This window comes from Procambarus clarkii, chromosome 74, assembly GCF_040958095.1.
Source record: "Procambarus clarkii isolate CNS0578487 chromosome 74, FALCON_Pclarkii_2.0, whole genome shotgun sequence".
Taxonomy (NCBI): Eukaryota; Metazoa; Arthropoda; class Malacostraca; order Decapoda; family Cambaridae; genus Procambarus; species Procambarus clarkii.
Genome location: NC_091223.1, coordinates 12713997 through 12732387, shown reverse-complemented (window position 1 = coordinate 12732387; position 18391 = coordinate 12713997). Strand labels below are relative to the sequence as shown.

The 18391-nt window shown below is 43.7% G+C and overlaps 1 long non-coding RNA gene across 1 annotated transcript in view; it reads right to left on the bottom strand.

Moving 5' to 3' along the window:
• The window catches only part of LOC123767317 (uncharacterized), a 59335-nt gene extending 43293 nt beyond the window's left edge, over positions 1–16042 (bottom strand). The window contains exons 1-2 of the long non-coding RNA XR_006773939.2: positions 15978–16042; positions 6121–6203 (exon numbers count right to left, since the gene is read on the bottom strand). This is a non-coding gene — a long non-coding RNA (uncharacterized lncRNA). The remainder of the gene's footprint in view (positions 1–6120; positions 6204–15977) is intronic.
• Positions 16043–18391: the final 2349 nt, after the last annotated feature.

Here is an 18391-nt window from a genome sequence, read left to right as displayed (position 1 = left end):
CTGCTGCGTGAATCTTTTACGAAGATTCACGAAGCTGGGTTCAGTGCAGCTATTCTGCTCCGTAGATGTTCTCAAATATATTGCGATTTAATTGTGTATATAGAAGGGAATTTTACTTTGCATAAACAGGAGCTGTTTCGCGTGGGCCAATAGGAGCCAATGTGCCTTAAGCAGTCTTCCCTATTCTTATGTTTTAATGCTTCTTGTCCTCCCTCCGAACCTTCCTCCTCAAGTTGGGTTATTAACAAGGCCTTGTGTCAAAACTTGCCGGCAAGTTACGGTGTTGTCCACTTCTTCATGGGAGTCTTCCAGACTCTCTTGTTTAGAGTCCCAAGTTGCAGCAGCAAGGGAGTCCTTAAGGCCTGTAGCTTCCTAGCTGGACCAGGGGAGTCCTTAAGGTCTGTAGCTTCCTAGCTGGACCAGGGGAGTCCTTAAGGTCTGTAGCTTCCTAGCTGGACCAGGGGAGTCCTTAAGGTCTGTAGCTTCCTAGCTGGACCAGGGGAGTCTTTAAGGTCTGTAGCTTCCTAGCTGGACCAGGGGAGTCTTTAAGGTCTGTAGCTTCCTAGCTGGACCAGGGGAGTCTTTAAGGTCTGTAGCTTCCTAGCTGGACCAGGGGAATCCTTAAGGTCTGTAGCTTCCTAGCTGGACCAGGGGAGTCTTTAAGGTCTGTAACTTCCTAGCTGGACCAGGGGAGTCCTTAAGGTCTGTAGCTTCCTAGCTGGACCAGGGGAGTCTTTAAGGTCTGTAGCTTCCTAGCTGGACCAGGGGAATCCTTAAGGTCTGTAGCTTCCTAGCTGGACCAGGGGAGTCTTTAAGGTCTGTAACTTCCTAGCTGGACCAGGGGAGTCCTTAAGGTCTGTAGCTTCCTAGCTGGACCAGGGGAGTCCTTAAGGTCTGTAGCTTCCTAGCTGGACCAGGGGAGTCCTTAAGGTCTGTAGCTTCCTAGCTGGACCAGGGGAGTCCTTAAGGTCTGTAGCTTCCTAGCTGGACCAGGGGAGTCTTTAAGGCCTGTAGCTTCCTGGTCATCGAGACATTGAGAGTCAATACTTTACTTAGAAGGACAATGGAGGAGGAGTACATGGATGAGGAGGTGGGGAAGGAAGAGGTGAAGGAGGAGGAGGGGGACGTATTAAAATAAAGTTTATTAAAGAAGTTTCCATGAAACTGTAGATGGAAGAAAAACGGTGCCGTGCTGCAGTGTTTTATCTGAGTGTATTGAGCGTTGTGACCAGCGGAGATTGGCTGCCGGTCTGCGTGTGGCCCACACGTCGGCCATGCGTGTGGCCCGCGTGTCTGGCCCAGGCGTCTGGCCCACATGTCACCCATGCGCAAGGCCACCTGGGGCACCTTACTTGCTCTGGTCGTGTACAGGTACTCAGGTGCCTAATTCCAGGCTATGGGGCAACAAGAGCACCGTGCGAGAAATGCTCCTGGAAAACTAATTAGTCTCACAGATGCACCTCAACTAATTTGGCAAAATCTGACAGTATGTGTCACTTTCCATGCAGTCAATACGTTTCCCCTTGAGTCGCTGCGGCAGCATCCCGTCTTTTGCATATATATCACGGAAGGATTTGCGAGAGACACACACGCTCTCGGCACAAGGAGGAAAACAGAAGGAATGAACCGCAAGGAAATTTTTCCTTCGGAATGCTGGCGTTTGGCGAGTCGCGCGGTGGGAGGAAGAAGATCCGGTTTTAACGAGGGGGAATTGTGGGTGTTCTGACGAAGGGCGGGAATGAATGGTGGCGGGAGCGGGTGTTCATTTGTCTGCGTCAGTAGTCCGCGGGGTGGTGGGTCTAGTTCTTGTCTGGTCACCTCTGCAGCGTTTATGAAAGGTGGTGGCAGTTGTTCAGGCCTTGTTATGTGCTGATTTGCCTGCCTGCCTGCCTGCCTGCCTGCCTGCCTGCTTGCCTGCCTGCCTGCCTGCCTGCCTGCCTGCCTGGCTGCCTGGCTGCCTGGCTGCCTACCTGCCTGCTTGCCTGCCTGCCTGCCTGGCTACCTGGCTGCTTGCACTGATGGATTATTCTCCTTGCTGAAGGCACCGCCATCTTCCCACCGCTCAGTGACGCTGTGGACTGTTGAGTCTCTGGATCGTGTCTTATCACTTCCTGAAGCTGCGATTTTAACACCATGTAGGTCATCAAGCTTTCAGAGTTGGCACACAATAACATGTTGTAATGTTTACACACACACACACACACACACACACACACACACACACACACACACACACACACACACACACACACACACACACACACACACACACACACACACACAGAGGCGTGACTAAATCATTGCCTCTTAGATTATCCCTGCAACGTGCAATTTACGAGTCCTTCCCTCATAACGTCACGTATTTCACGGAAGTCTGGTCAAGAAAAAAGAAATAGAGAGAGAGAGAGACTTCAAACAAAATTTTTGCTCCTGTTTTAACTTACTTTTTACCTCTCTTTTTTGTTTGTTTAATGAATATCTCAGTTTATCCTACCCTGTACCCTCGTATTGAGTAACATACATACTTAAAAACATACATACATACATACATACATACATACATACATACATAAATACATACATACATACATACATACATACATACATACATACATACATACATACATACATACATACATACATACATACATACATCCGTAAATGCATCCATAGATAATATATACATATAAATATGCAAACATAGTTACATATTTTCATCATAATCATATACAAACATATATTCATATTTACAGTCACACACTTCATTTTGTGCACTTGTATGTAGTATCATAAATACAGGCGGCAAAGCCTTCCACACCTGCACTGCAGGTGTATGAATGCAGCCACAAGGCAACACTACGACGTACCACCAACACTACGAGATATACCAACGCTACGAGGTCCCACCAACACTACGAAGTACCAGGAAGTCTACGAGGTACCACCAAGTCTACTGGGTAGAGGCAGATGCATTCGTTCCAATGTTTACCTGATTGGAAAGCCATCTATATTCCGGAGCGGAGAAGCTTGCATGAGGGACTTAACTGACTCACTGCATTGGCACTGCACTGGTGGGGAGTTGGCTGGCACTCTGGGAGAGGGAAGAGGGGGGGCTTGCCTGAGATACTACGTGGGGGGGGGAAGGGGGAGGATGGATTTGACTGATATCGTGAACGTCGGCACTCGACTGAGATTCTGCTGCGTCTGGTGCTTGATAGACAGGTTTGGTTATCTGGCTGTGATTGTACATGGGAGTACTTGTTTGATATCTTACAAGGTGTGCACTTGGGGGTCACATCCTACGGCTTCGCCTCCTGCTTGTCGCCGTCCGTGGGAAGCTGGGCTGTGAAATTAGGGATTGATCGATGCTGCAGAAAAATATATTGGCCTGGGAAACGACGGCATCCATCAGGACAAGTATCAGACACGTTGACGTAAATTATGGTTCACTCAGGGCACCGTCTTCCCCCCCCTCCTCTTCTCTCACCTCTATCTCCCCCAATCCTTCCCAATCCTTCCTATTAATCTCTACTCCACCCCATGTCTTCCCTTCCTCACCCTTTCCCCCCACCTCTTCTTCCGTTCCAGTTTGAGACCATAATGATGCGTGTAAAGAATTCTTTCTCACGTTCGGACATACCCTTAGAACGACCTTCCGGAGGTCGTTCAGTTTGGTGATATTTAATGTAACAATACAATGATCTTAGGTAACCTTAGGTAACCTTTTAGCTCGATCTATCCGAACGACTTTCCTGGAGGGCTCTTGATAATTTGTTTCAGTCGACTTTCCTGGAGAGCTCTTGATAATTTGTTTCAGTCGACTTTCATGGCTAGAGAACTCTTGATAATTTGTTTCAGTCGACTTTCCTGGCTAGAGAACTCTTGATAATTTGTTTTAGTCGACTTTCCTGGCTAGAGAACTCTTGATAATTTGTTTCAGTCGACTTTCCTGGAGAACTCTTGATAATTTGTATCAAACGACCTTCCTGTACGAAGTGGTTTATCTTCGAGAAGCTTGAGTGTGCCAGAGAACAATCCCTATGGTGACATATATCTTGCAGATATACATCTGGACGAACTCCTAAAGAAACCATAACTCAATGGCATGTAAAAATTGACATAGACTGAGCGCCACGTTATCATCCTCGTATATCCCTCAAGACTCCGGCCTTCCTATAGTATACATGGCACTGAACTACTTAGTGCTCAGTACTCAAACACGGTACAGTACTGTTCAGTTAACTACTCAATAGCTAATCAACCAAGTCTTTCCTATAACCAATTACCTAGCTAATTCGCTAACACCCCCCCCCCCGTTATCAAGTCAACTACCAAGCAATCCATCTAACTAACTAACCAATCAACTAATAACCCTTTCAAGTGATACATATAAACATCCCAGAGCTGAATGACACGAATTACGGAAAGACTAAAGAAACTGAACCAAAGGGAGACATGATCACGATTTACAAGTGAATCAAATGAATTGGCTGTGTTAACAAGGTTATTCGTGTGTGTTTCACCTAGTTGTTTTCACCTAGTTGTGTTTGCGGGGGTTGAGCCTTTGATCTTTCGGCCCGCCTCTCAACTGTCAATCAACTGTTTACTAGATACATTTTTTTTGTTTTTCTTCACATCATATACACACACACACCCCCCCAGGAAGCAGCCCGTGACAGCTGACTAACTCCCAGGTACCTATTTACTGCTAGGTAACAGGGGAATTCAGGGTGAAAGAAACTTTGCCCATTTGTTTATGCCTGGTGCGGGAATCGAACCCGCGCCACAGAATTACAAGTCCTGCGCGCTATCCACCAGACTACGAGGCCCCGCGTGTGTGTGTGTGTATGTGTGTATGTGTGTGTGTGTGTGTGTGTGTGTGTGTGTGTGTGTGTGTGTGTGTGTGTGTGTGTGTGTGTGTGTGTGTGTGTGTGTGTGTATGTGTGTGTGTGTGTGTGTGCGTTTATGCGAGCGCATGTGTGTGTGAATATATACAACCCAAACATTCCACAAGAGATAAACGATATGTCTAACACTGCCAATCAAAGCCAACCCAAACTCCCCAACTTTTAATGAAGCAATATAACTTTTTCCAGTTTACAGTGAGACAAAATTTCCAGCCACCATAATACTCTTTACACCGTAAGACTCTTGGACGTGATTGGTCGGTCCATTAAGTTTTAATTACGTGAATTCTGATTCGATTCTCTTTCACAATAAGGGATCCAAACCTCCGTGAATGACAAAGATGGTGTTCTGAGGTGAAGATTTAGTTAGAACAAGAGCCAATTCTATTATCAGTAGCAAAGATGAATTAGCTCACGTAATTTGGAGTTAAACAGCGTTTTCTCAAGTGATTGGCGATGGTTAAAGAATGATTCTCTCACTTGATTGGTATTATAGAAGAGGAGCTTGTAAGTAGAGCTCAAGGAGTTTAATAATGGATCGCAGCGAGCGTCAGTTGGAGAGGAAGACGAGCCTGCAAATTATAATACGTGTATCGTAATTAAATTAAGATGCACCACTGGCTTTATTGAGTATTAGTGAATTGGCTCATTAGGTGTCGCAGCTCTGACACACACACGGTAGTTATGGTGGCTGGGGAAGGCTCTAAGGACATTAGAGTGCCTTAGGAGGCATCTAATGACTCTATGAAACTCTTTGACTGGCCGAGGAGAGCTCTTTGGGACTCAAATAAACTCTAGAGTGACTGAGTAAGACTCTAAGAAAATCAGTTTTAAAAGAAGACCTTAAGAACTCTAAGGAACTCTTGAGAGATATCAGAGGACTCCCTAAAGACTACAAAATCTCTTGAGTTACAGAGGACCTCAGTGGCCGCTGACCCCTTCATCATGGAGTAAGTGACTAACTTTCTTCATTTAACTCAAATTCTGATTTTCTAGCCACGCTACACTGGCCGCTCAAAGTCAGTGTTAAACGTACACTGCGCAGCCGGTGATAAGTCAGGAACTAAGCTAGCTATACTGACGAGTAACTCAAGTGATCTGATTAGTCACTCAACTGACACCTGAAGAGTTATTGACCTGTTCCCTGTTATGTAATTAGTTACTCACCAGTCACCTGATGGGTTACTCACCTGTTACCTGATTAATTACTCACCTGAGAGTTGATGAGGTACTTCAAAAAGACAATTTATACATAACCCACAAAACGTCAGCATTTGATGTTCTCTCTCTTTATATCTGAAAGAACAAAGGCGTCTAATTGTTTGATATCTGGATAATTCCTTTTCCTGTTTATTTATCGGAAAAACTATTTGATTTATTAATTATCTATTGGAAGCATGATTTAAAGCAACATGAATAGTTTTTTTTATATAAATTCACACATACTCCCCCCCTTCCCTCGTTTTTTTTAGCTAAATTCAGGTAGGAGCATATATTTGTTCCATATTTTACATGTGTGTGTGTGTGTGTGTGTGTGTGTGTGTGTGTGTGTGTGTGTGTGTGTGTGTGTGTGTGTGTGTGTCCCCATATGCCGGTTCCCACTCGCTGTCAAACGATCCATTATATAATTCCTCCCAACAAACGCGTAAAAAGATCTATTTTGGTTGCTCTGGGCGATGAGTTCGATACTGACATGCTGCCGCCATGTTGCCATGTTGCAATGTTGCCATGGGGCCGAGGTTGATGGATGAGTGCGGAAGAATGGGGGGGGGGGGTCAAGGGATGTGGAAGATTAAGGGTTAAGGAATGGGGAAGGAATTGAACAAAGATCCATTTCAAGCGCTGTATATATCTCTTATGAGACCCATCATTGAGTATGCTGCCCCAGCATGGAACCCTCTACCTAAAAAAACCCACAACAAAACTATAAAAGGTCCAAAATATGCAACAAAAGGCTTGATTTTCAGCCTTTTGGCGACGGAGCTATGACGAAAACCAGGGGAAATGGACCTCACTACTCTAGAGGAAAAGAAGGAATAACACAAACATGATAACGACATACAAAATGCTAACGTGGGAAGAGTAGAAGTAATGTTCGTATTAAGGAACACTAGAACGAGAGGACATTATTGGAAAATGGAAACACAGATGGGCCACAGGAATGTCAGAAATAACTTTTTCAGTCTCGGAGTCGTAAATAAGTGGAACGAAGTAGAAGAGGAAGTTGTCCAGGTCAATTACACACACACACACACACACACACACACACAGAGAAACTTGTGTAAAGAATCATTCAGAACTTTGTATACCACATATGTCAGGCCAATCTTGGAGTATGCAGCCCCAGCATGGAGTCCATATCTAGTCAAGGATAAGACTAAACTGGAAAAGGTTCAAAGGTTTGCCACCAGACTAGTACCCGAGCTGAGAGGTATGAGCTACGAGGAGAGACTACGGGAATTAAACCTCACTTCGCTGGAAGACAGAAGACACAACTAGGTGAGTACAACTAGGTGAGTACACACACACACACACACACACACACAGTTTTAAATGTAAATATGATCAGTAAAATGACTGAAAGCAGTCACTGCATTGAACCAATGATGGTTGAAATGCGGGGATTAAGAGCTCAGCCCTGCTCAACTGTGTAAAAATAGGCGAGTACACACACATAGAGGTACACACACACGTGCAGGTACACACACGTGCAGGGTACACACACACGTGCAGGGTACACACACACGTGCAGGGTACACACACACGTGCAGGTACACACACACGTGGATATACACACAAGTGGCCTTTCTAAACCCGAGGTTAATATTATCGTCAACCTCTTAGATTATGAACTCAAACGTGCTATTTAATAAAGGCAAACTAAGCCACCATGATGGAGGAAAGATGTACAGGTTTCGCAAGTGGACACTTAAGTGCTTAGGGAATTGAGGCTCAGGTCAGGGGTATCTGCGCTGTCAAAGTTACCACAGAAAACTTAACGCTCGCTAACATTAAAGTTGAGGATGCATTTAGTTTACCGTAGAGAATCACAATGATTAGCTCGCTCTATTTCTGCCCCCTTTTTTTAAAATCTAAATTTCTTTTGCCCATCTTTTCATACTCTGTCTGTCTCTCTCTCTCTCTCTCTCTCTCTCTCTCTCATATATATATATATATATATATATATATATATATATATATATATATATATATATATATATATATATATATATACATATATATATATATATATATATATATATATATATATATATATATATATATATATATATATATATATATATATATATATATGTGTGTGTGTGTGTGTGTGTGTGTGTGTGTGTGTGTGTGTGTGTGTGTGTGTGTAATGTCAGGAAGCGCTTAAAACCCTCATTATCTGACACATGAAGGATTTACACCTAGCAAAACACACCAACACCTACCAATACCACTCATTCCCTAAGTACAAAATTCTCTGCTAACCAGATTCTCTTAATCAAGTCACATCTTGCCAACGGCTGCCTTCGAGACCCATTCCCACTACCCAGGTAGGTGCTCCTTGGCTGCTGCCGTGAATGAGAATTTAACCCCGTGGGACATTATATATAGTAGCACACAGACCAGTGGCTTGTGTGTTGACCTGAATGGGCTCACTTACATAAAGCTTGTAGATAAAGATTTAGCTCTAATGAAATTAATTGAATGAAACTAGCTTGTGGATGAATGGTTAATATACACAAAAGTATTCATGAAAGGTATTCAGTCACACCATTGCTGAGTATAACTGTTCAGAAGAAGTGGACTCAAAAGCAGACTTTAAAGCAGACTTGAACACGCTACATGAAAATACTACTACTACTACTACTACTACTACTACTAATACTAATAATAATAACTATAATTATAATATAACAATGATAGCCCTCTCTTCTAAACAGAAGACAAATCTTATACAGCTTTAAAGATCAGTGTAAACAACTGCAGAAGTCAGTGTCAACAACTGCAGACATCAGTGTAAAAACTTTTTCAAATAATCTTAGCTGAAAGAACATTTTATGCCAGGTAGTCTAATCACATATTCCCTATAACTAACAACTGTTTTGTAATTATACATGAAAGTGCTATTTTATATAATTTTAAACCATTCGTATACCGGCTGTTATCGTATATATATATATACTTTACATACATACAACACTTTACATACAAGCTTGACCGGTCGAACACGCCAGGTTGTCAGCCCGTTGACAGACGGACAGGAGTGGTAGGGGTTCGGTGCCCACCAGCGTGTTCACATGGATCTCTGCTGTCATAGCGTAGCAAGTGTCAGTTGTCTAACTACAGCGTTCGCTGACGAGAGCTGTTATGTTGCGGCGGTGTTTCTGTACAGTTCGATGCAACAGTTTGTCATTCGAATACAGTGAGTTGTTACTGTATGAGTTGTGTCAACTCATACAGGCATGAGTTGATGTCTCTGTGTTGTCTTAAGCTATCGCATGTTTTTACGACCGAGTGTCAAGTGTCACGTGTAATGTCATGTCATTTGTCACGCACCTACCTGTTATAAATGTTATACATACTTACCAGTCTCCATTGCACACATCTGTAAGAACACTGTCTTCCCTTCACTCATCTGCTTACATATTGCACACACCTGAAGACACCAAAGCCAACCAAGATTACGCTCCAACAATCCATCTCAGCTCTTCACACACTATGAACCAACCTTACATCAATAAAGATATCATTCCTCAGCATTTCATTACGAAGTCCTTACTGTCTCACTCAGCGTAAACAAAATGTGGAGCATCAAGTCCGTAGAGTTTATCCAAATTGTTTTTTTTTACCACAATGTGATCAGCAACCTTCGCTACCAAACGTTTTTGATATATTATTTAGATATCAACAAGAACACGAGAGTGGAATAAAGTCACGAAGGTATTGAACCACGTCCCTATCTCGCATGTGATGAGTAGCCTGCGCTGCCGAACTTTGCACGCGATATGTATTTTTGAGGATCTCCTAATGCATCAAAAGTTTGTCAGAACAGACTACTGATAACATGACCCATTATAACTAGCTATCCTGCCGACACGGGGATTTTTTAGCATGGGCTAGCCTGCTTTTAACACAATGTAATCCTTCATGAAGTCTAGGACAGCTGCATAAATGCAGATGTTCCTCTGTGAATAAAAAAATAAAACCAATCTCCAACCTCTGTTCCAACTATTTACCTTCAAGCTGGCCTATACGACGTTCCACTGTCTGAGACCAAACTCAAGAATTTTACAACTACCTTGAGGTTATCTTGAGAGGATTTCGGGGCTTTAGTGTCCCCGCGGCTCGGTCCTCGACCAGGCCTCCACCCTCAGGAAGCAGCCCGTGACAGCTGACTAACACCTAGGTACCTATTTTACTGCTAGGTAACAGGGGCATAGGGTGAAAGAAGCTCTGCCCATTGTTTCTCGCCGGCGCCTGGGATCGAACCAGGACCACAGGAATCACAAGTCCAGCGTGCTGTCCGCTCGGCCGACCGGCTCCCTCAGCATTGATTACGTGTCATCTTTTGGTAAGCACTCACACACCCGACAGCACTTAATACAGTTTAGTGGAATAACTGTTACTTCACTTCCTCTTACTTCACTATCACTGTTGCTCTCTGTTGCACAGTCTACCTTCTGCAAGTTTACTTCTCAGTTGGTGTTCACATACGGTACCTCTAACAAGTTTTCCCAGCTTCACCTCAGAAGTCTACGGTAAAGTATCTTCACATTTCACTACTTGAATGGTTTCATCTACTTTACTGAATTCTCTGCTCTCTCTATCTTCGTTTCTCTTATTTTTTTCTCTCTTAGCTTCTTCTCTGGTTATCTCCATTGCTTTAGTGAGATTATCTGTATTCTCTTTCGATTTCTGTGTTTTAAGTTCAGTTTCGTAAATCCTGTTTCCTGTATTACATTATTTTTCCTCGATTCGGTTTTTCTTTGTTTTTTCTTCTACTTATTGGAATTTCTTCTGAGCACCTTCTCCGATTTTGATCTTCGGTTTAAGGTCTTACATTAGCCTCCGAGTGGCACACCTGGCACTCCTGTGCGACAAACCTGGCTCTCTCTGGCACTTCTGGGTGACACACATGTCTCTCTCTGGCTCACCAAGTGACACCTCTGGCAGCCTTGACTGGCGCCTGAGTCAGCTGGCAGTACCAGAGTGAGTGACATAAATCCACTAAGTCCTGCCTTTATCCTCAGCTCAACGCTGCTGGCTTATATTTCTATGTTCTTGCACTATTTCACGTGTCTCTGTACATATATTTACTAATTATATTTTCTATTTGTTTTGTATTAAACAGTAATTGAAGCTTTAAGGGACAAAGAACGTCTATCGATGCTCACTGTACTTAGTAAGTGGTGGTCGTCGCTTCGTGGAAGGTAGGTGAATGTTATTATTTGGAGACAGTGAAGGGATTGCATGCAATGTGTTGTAACTATGGCATATCAGATGGCGGACACGTTGGCGCATTAAAGGGAGATGAAGGGAAGACAGATCAAACACCACCGTCAAGACGTGCAGACAGCTGGTGCAACAGAGCAAACACCACAGTCAAGAGAAACGACACCTGGTTATCATACAACATACGGAGACACAGTCTCCGTTGTGTAGTGGTAAGACACTCGCCTAGCGTTCCGCGAGCGCTTTGTCATGGGTTCGTATCCTGGCCGGGGAGGATTTACTGGGTGCAAATCCTTAACTGTAGCCTCTGTTTAACGCAACAGTAAAATGGGTACTTGGATGTAACAACGATTCTTCGCGGCGGGGATCGTATTCCAGGGACCTGCCCGAAACGCTACGCGTACTAGTGGCTCTACAAGAATGTAACAACTCTTGTATATATCTAAAAAAAAATGGCTCAGCCGACGTAATACTCACGGACATAAAATAAGAAATATATTAGACTTAGCTAGGGGTTACGGCTTGATGTAAGAATCTCAAGTTAGGCTCAGCTAGAATTAAGGCTTCAATGAAAGAACCTAAAGTGTGTTTGACGAAACCACGCATCAGAAAATGAAGAAACTTAGACGTTTCGAACCGTATTAAACCATTATCAAGTCGTGTACAGGACTGGACCGAAACGTCTTCGTTTCTTTATTTTCTGATATGTGGTTTGGTCTTCAGCCACGTTATTGTAACTCATCGTCTGTAACCTCGAGTTAGGCTCAGTAAGGGTTAATGTTCTTGTGTAAGAACCTCAAGTTAGGCTCAGCAAAAGTTAATATCTGTGTGTAATAACCTCGAGTTAGATTCGATAAAGTTTATGGCTGTCTGCAGTTCCCCAGAGGTCACGGAAAGCAGTTGTTGATGTCATCCGCCTCCAAGAAGGGTGCCGGAAAGGAAGGTAATAGACTAATGTGTATATAATGGTTTGGAGCGAGCAGTAATGTTCGTGTTGGTCAGAAAACTGGTGCCAGGAATGGGGTTTGTTGTACTGGAAGCTGGGGTGTAGTACTGGTGTTGGGTACACTTGTGGTAATAGTGGTTTTAGTTGTATTACAGTGAGTATGGTTGAACCTGTAGTGGGTGCATTTGTATCAATAGTGGGTGTAGTTGTATCAATATTGGGTGTAATTGTATTAATAGTGGGTGTAGTTATAATTATAGTTAGTACATTTGTATCAATATTGGGTGTAATTGTATTAATAGTGGGTGTAGTTATAATTATAGTTAGTACATTTGTATCAATATTGTGTGTTTGAACCAATGGTGGGGTATTTTTATACCAATAGCGAGTCTACTGTTGTCAATTAGGTGTAGTTGCATAAATAGTTTCTTTATAAATAGTGATTATTTGTATCAGTAGGGGTGTAGTTGTATAACTATTGGGTGTTGTGATGGTACTGGGTGAAGAGGCACCAAATATGGATCTAGTATTAAAAATGGGTGTATTTGCAGCTTCTCTGGTTGCATCTGTATTATTAATTGGTGTAGTTGCACTTGAAGTTGATGTAGTTGCAACATCAGTGTATGGTAGTTGCTCAGTGTATAGTTATATCAACAGTGTGTGAAGGACTTCCAGGAACATATTTACATATTCCAACGCTTAGCGGTCGTAGAGTAGTTATCAGAAAGTAGTATTAATTAACACTATGCTACTATTAGACCCACAACAGATATTAATTCTACAACTACTATTAAATATACTACTATTATATCTACTACTACCATTAGATCTACGAGCTACTATGCACTCGCTTCTTAGGTATCTACAAGACGAATTTGTCCCCCCCCCCTTAGACTTACTATTTTCTACACGCTGAAGGTTCGTATGTGGCGTATGTGCGTGGGTGTTTCCCACCCTTGGCAGGACTGAAACTTACATACTAAGCCAGTGGTCAAAAACCTCCCATCACACACAAACGAATCAGGACGGGAAGGGCTATTTAATGTGGCACTTAGATTTACGAGAGCGCACTTAATGTCAATACCAGGTACTTTATGTCTTCCTGGTCTATTGACTCGGCTCGTTCGTCTAGCTTGTTCATCGTGAGTTTTTTGTTTGAGTAGCGAATGGAGGGAATCCTTCAGCTTGCTTGGGGCAAGATGGAAATCGTCAGTAGTCGAAGATTGCTTCACAGGAAGTAAGGGAGTGACTGAGAGTGTGTGTGTTTGTGTGTGGTGGTGAGTTTGTGGTGGTGAGTGTGTGTGGTTGTGAGTGTGATGTGGTTGTGAGTTTCTGTGGGTGTGAGTTTCTGTGGTTGTGAGTGTGTGTGAGTTTGAGTGCCTGTGCGTGTGTGAGCCAATGTGCCTGTGAATGTTTGAGTCTATTACCCCCTGTGAGCGTGCATATGCCTGTGTCTGCCTCTGTGAGTCATTAGCCTGCACGTATTCGAGTTGAACTTTATAAGCCACTTTGAGTCCCATTTCTTCAGTTAACTATAATAGGTCATCGTGAAGTATCTTAAAATCTTCCTTCACACTGATCTTCCTCACAAATATTGTCATCAGCAGTTATTAAGAGGCAGGACACACAATGTAAAACAATTTACATAGGTCAAAATAGTTGTCTAAGAACATATCTTGAGGTTATCTTGAGATGATTTCGGGGCTTTAGTGTCCCCGCGGCCCGGTCCTCGACCAGGCCTCCACCCCCAGGAAGCAGCCCGTGACAGCTGACTAACACCCAGGTACCTATTTTACTGCTAGGTAACAGGGGCATAGGGTGAAAGAAACTCTGCCCATTGTTTCTCGCCGGCACCTGGGATCGAACCCAGGACCACAGGATCACAAGTCCAGCGTGCTGTCCGCTCGGCCGACCGGCTCCCCGACATGAGTGGGAGTTTGATATAAGATCTGCTTGGCATGGACCATTTGGCCACCTGCAGAGTCTATGCATCTTTTGGTGTTAAGCAGAGAACATCTTGTGGATACAAGGGATTGGCAGGGGTCTACATCCCGTTATGCAAATGCTTGAGAGACAAGAGCTTGGGATGAAACTCTGACTTTGGAGAGAAGAAAGGGTTATACTCGAGTTCTCAGGACGAAAAAGGTGCTTAGGTAAGAGCTCTCTCTCTCTCTCTCTCGAGAGAGTGAGATGGCTGAAATAAAACAATCAAACTATAGAAGAAGGAGAGGGCTTTGGCCCAAAATTCCATACGGTAGTTAAGGTATTATGTCTAAGAATCCCACTCGAGAGGGATGAAGCTAGGAATCCTACCCGAAATGGATTTAGGTGAAACGAGGAAATGCATTCAGGCAGATAGCGTCACTTGACGCAGGCGGAGGAGGAGGAGGAGGCTGTCTCCCTGAGGAGTGCTCCGTGTTCAGATGAGACCATTTACATCCCGCCCGCATACCTGACGGGGCAGAGTGAGGGGGGCGCTGGTAAATATGCATGTTACGGCCGCTTCGGTGATCCGCTTGCTAGGGGGAGCCTGGCCGCCCACCGCAGGCAGGGGGAAGCCAGGCCGCCCACCTCAGGCAGGGGTAACCCAGGCCGCCCACCTCAGGCAGGGGGAAGCCTGGACTCCCACCTTAGACAGGGAAAAGCCTGGCCGCCCACTTTAGGCAGGGGAAAGCCTGGCCGCCACCCCAGGTAGACTGATGGCGGGTCTCTGAGGAGTGTTAGATATTAGGAGCAGGCCTGGGAATGGGGGGATGGGTATGGGAATGGGGGGGGATGAGGAGGATTGATCTAGCTATTGGTGGTGGGTGTTGGTGGTGGGTGTTGGTGGTGGGTGTTGGTGGTGGGTGTTGGACAAGTGTTAGTACTGTGCATTTGACAGGCGTTGACTGTGGGTGCTGCCCAGCAGTTAAAATGAACGAACCAAAGGCTGATGTTGGCCTCAGTAATACTGCCTGACACTCAAATCTCAAAGTAATACATTCAACACATGCAACAATACAAAACAAATACAACATATCAATAAAACCTCTCATATTCAAACGAATAGAAGAAAATCAGCTGGATCCTGCTGAAATGTTTACAAAATAGAGGGAAATTGGGCCAGATTATCCTACGATTCATATTGGTGTTGTCCTCATATGTACAGAGCCTCAGACAGTGAGGATCTTTCATATCGTGACTATTGTCACTATGCTTTTTAGCGTGATTCTGTCTCTAGTACTGTCTTGTATTCCGCTTTGAGATGATGGTGGTGGGTTGTTGTGGTGGTGGTGGGTTGTGATGGTGGTGGTGGGTTGTGGTGGTGGTGGTGCGTTGTTGTTGTGGTGGTGGTGGGTTGTGGTTGGTTATTGGGGTAGGTGGTGAAGGGTGGTGAAGGGAGGTGGGGGTTGTTATGGTGATAGTAGGTTCTGGTTGTGGTGGTGGGGGTGAAGGTGGAGATGGATTGTGGTGGTGGGTTGATATGATGGTGGTATTAGGATGTATTAGGAGAGGTGAGGTTCATTTGAGTCAATATAATAAAAGCAACAAGTTACGAAAGTAAAATATACATTAAATATATTTCATTGTACTCTTCCCACATATCTACAAATTATCTATTCTAGAATCGTTGTGAAAACATATCATTATGCTACAAATGTATAGCAACGAGGAAAGATATCCACAAATACCTCGGTACTATCAAACTGGAGCAAGAAGTGGATCTCCCAGAAGGCAACGTCCTCTCACAATGGCGACATTGACGCGACTAAAGGAATTTAGAAGCTCTTCGGAAATTGAAATCTCTCCTCCGCTTTATAAAATTAAAATAAAGTAATAGAAATGCTCCCTCATTATATTTTCCATAGTTACTTTATATGAAACGTTTGCTCAGTTTAGAAAATTGAACACCCGCAATAAAGTTTCAGAATCCCCTAACTGGCGGACTACTTGACGCTGGCGGAGGAATAGACACGTCACGCGGTCATTCCTTGGCTGGCAGCGTCCCTGATACATCAGAGTTCCAAATAGTATATTTATAGGACCCGATTTATTTCCCATTTAGCCCTCGTCTTATCAGCAAACTAAATAAATCCAAATGCAGGAACGTTATAGATACACATTATATATATATATGAGTCCTGAACTCCTCCTCAATTATATACAAATCTGTGAAGAGGACTACAGTGACATAATGGCAATCTATGTTTACAGTTGCCATCCTCCTACAACTGCCATACTCCATGATTTCTACGTACTTAATACTGTACATTGGGATTACATTACTCTCTCGTAATCAACAACAGTCTTGGTCAGTTACCAGGGGGCACTGCTCAGTACCACACTAACTGCCTATCAAGACGGTACATACCATTTCCCCTCTCACAATCTGAGTAAATTATTCAGAGCTTCCTCCTATGTGATTAATTTTCGATTACCAAGTTCTGCCTGCTGGAGGATAACACACCTGAATTCACGTCGTTATCAAGATTGAGATAGTGGTGAATTGTGGTGGGTTGTGGTTGATTGTGGTGAATTGTGGTGGGTTGTGGTGGTGGTGAGGTTGGCTGTGGCTGTGGATTGCGGTGGTTGGAAGTTTTGATGATGTGCTTTATTGTGGTAGTGGTGCTGTCAGTTGTGGTGGTTGTGGTTGGTTGGTAGTTATGGTGGCAGCGTGGGTTTGTTTCAGTAGATGTGGGTTGTGGTGGTTGTACTGACGGTGGGTTATGAGAACGGTGGCGCGCACACACACACAGTTCGTTTGATCACGCCAGGTTATCCTGACGCATAACAGCAGCAGTAGCAGCTGCAACAACAATGGCAGACGTGGCAAGAGCACCACAGCAGCAATAATATCTGAAGCAGCAGCAACAGTAATAGCAGCAGCAGCAGCAGCAGTAGAAAAAATCAGCATAAGAACAGCAGTGACAACAAAAGAAGTAGCAGCAGGAGCCGAAGCACCAGAGACAACAGCAGGTCAGCAGTAGCACCAGTTTTAGCAACAGCAAAAACCGTAACAATAATTGCAGCAGCAACAGTAACAACAGCAACAAGAGCAGCAGCAGCAGCTGCAGCAGAGACAGGTGAAGAATGGTCACTCCACGTCTCAGCGAACACGGCCTTGACCGAGAATATTCTGCCCCATTCAGCAGGAAGATGAGAATGTCAGAGGGATAACAACATCGTGATGATTCGAAATACGTTGCTTAGAGAGAGGAGAGGAAGGCGTGACTGTGTGGGCTGATTAATCATCATCACTGGGATGTGAAGGTGGGTGAGGTTGTGATGAGTGTGGTGGAAGTAGACAAATAACTTAAAACAATATCCAATAAATATCAAGACTCAATTTCATCTTACTACTTAATATCTGTTCAGTCTATTAAGTGTCGTGTATCGTATTATGGTCTGCGGCATTAAAAGAAATTACGATACAGTCTACGGACATCACAACCCACGTTTCACTATCTATAGCTTTAAAGATGAACATTTTCCAGGTATATGGATTATTTGCTATATAGAGCAGAGCTTGACAATGAAAAACTAAAAAAATAGACAGACGGAATAAATGCTGGACAAATAAATCATATGCTTATCGTTTCAAAAATGCGTCATTTGACGATTTCTGATATGTTGTTGAACGTCTGTGTCAATGTGGAAACGTTGATACAATTTCGGTATCATCAAGAGTCTATGTTGTCCCCGAAGTAAGTCAGAGATTGCAGCCAGTATGTTGCCTTTCTGCTTCTCTGTTTGGCTTCTCACTCGTATTTTCCGTAGCAGTCAAGCACAAGGAATTTAATGCACTTACATTCAGATCAGAATCTCCAAAATAAAGGAGTTTTCCAAACTCGTAGTTAGAGATAGATAGATAGAGAGAGAGAGAGAGTGAGAGAGAGAGAGAGAGAGAGAGAGAGAGAGAGAGAGAGAGAGAGAGAGAGAGAGAGAGAGAGAGAGAGAGAGAGAGAGAGAGAGAGAGAGAGAGAGAGTGAGAAATCAGTTAATGTACCTGTCTCTCAACTCGATTGACGAATTACCCTGAAGGTTCAGGAATATGTTTAACGAGATTGAAAAAAGTGATAACAGAGGCTGACTACTTTACTAAAAT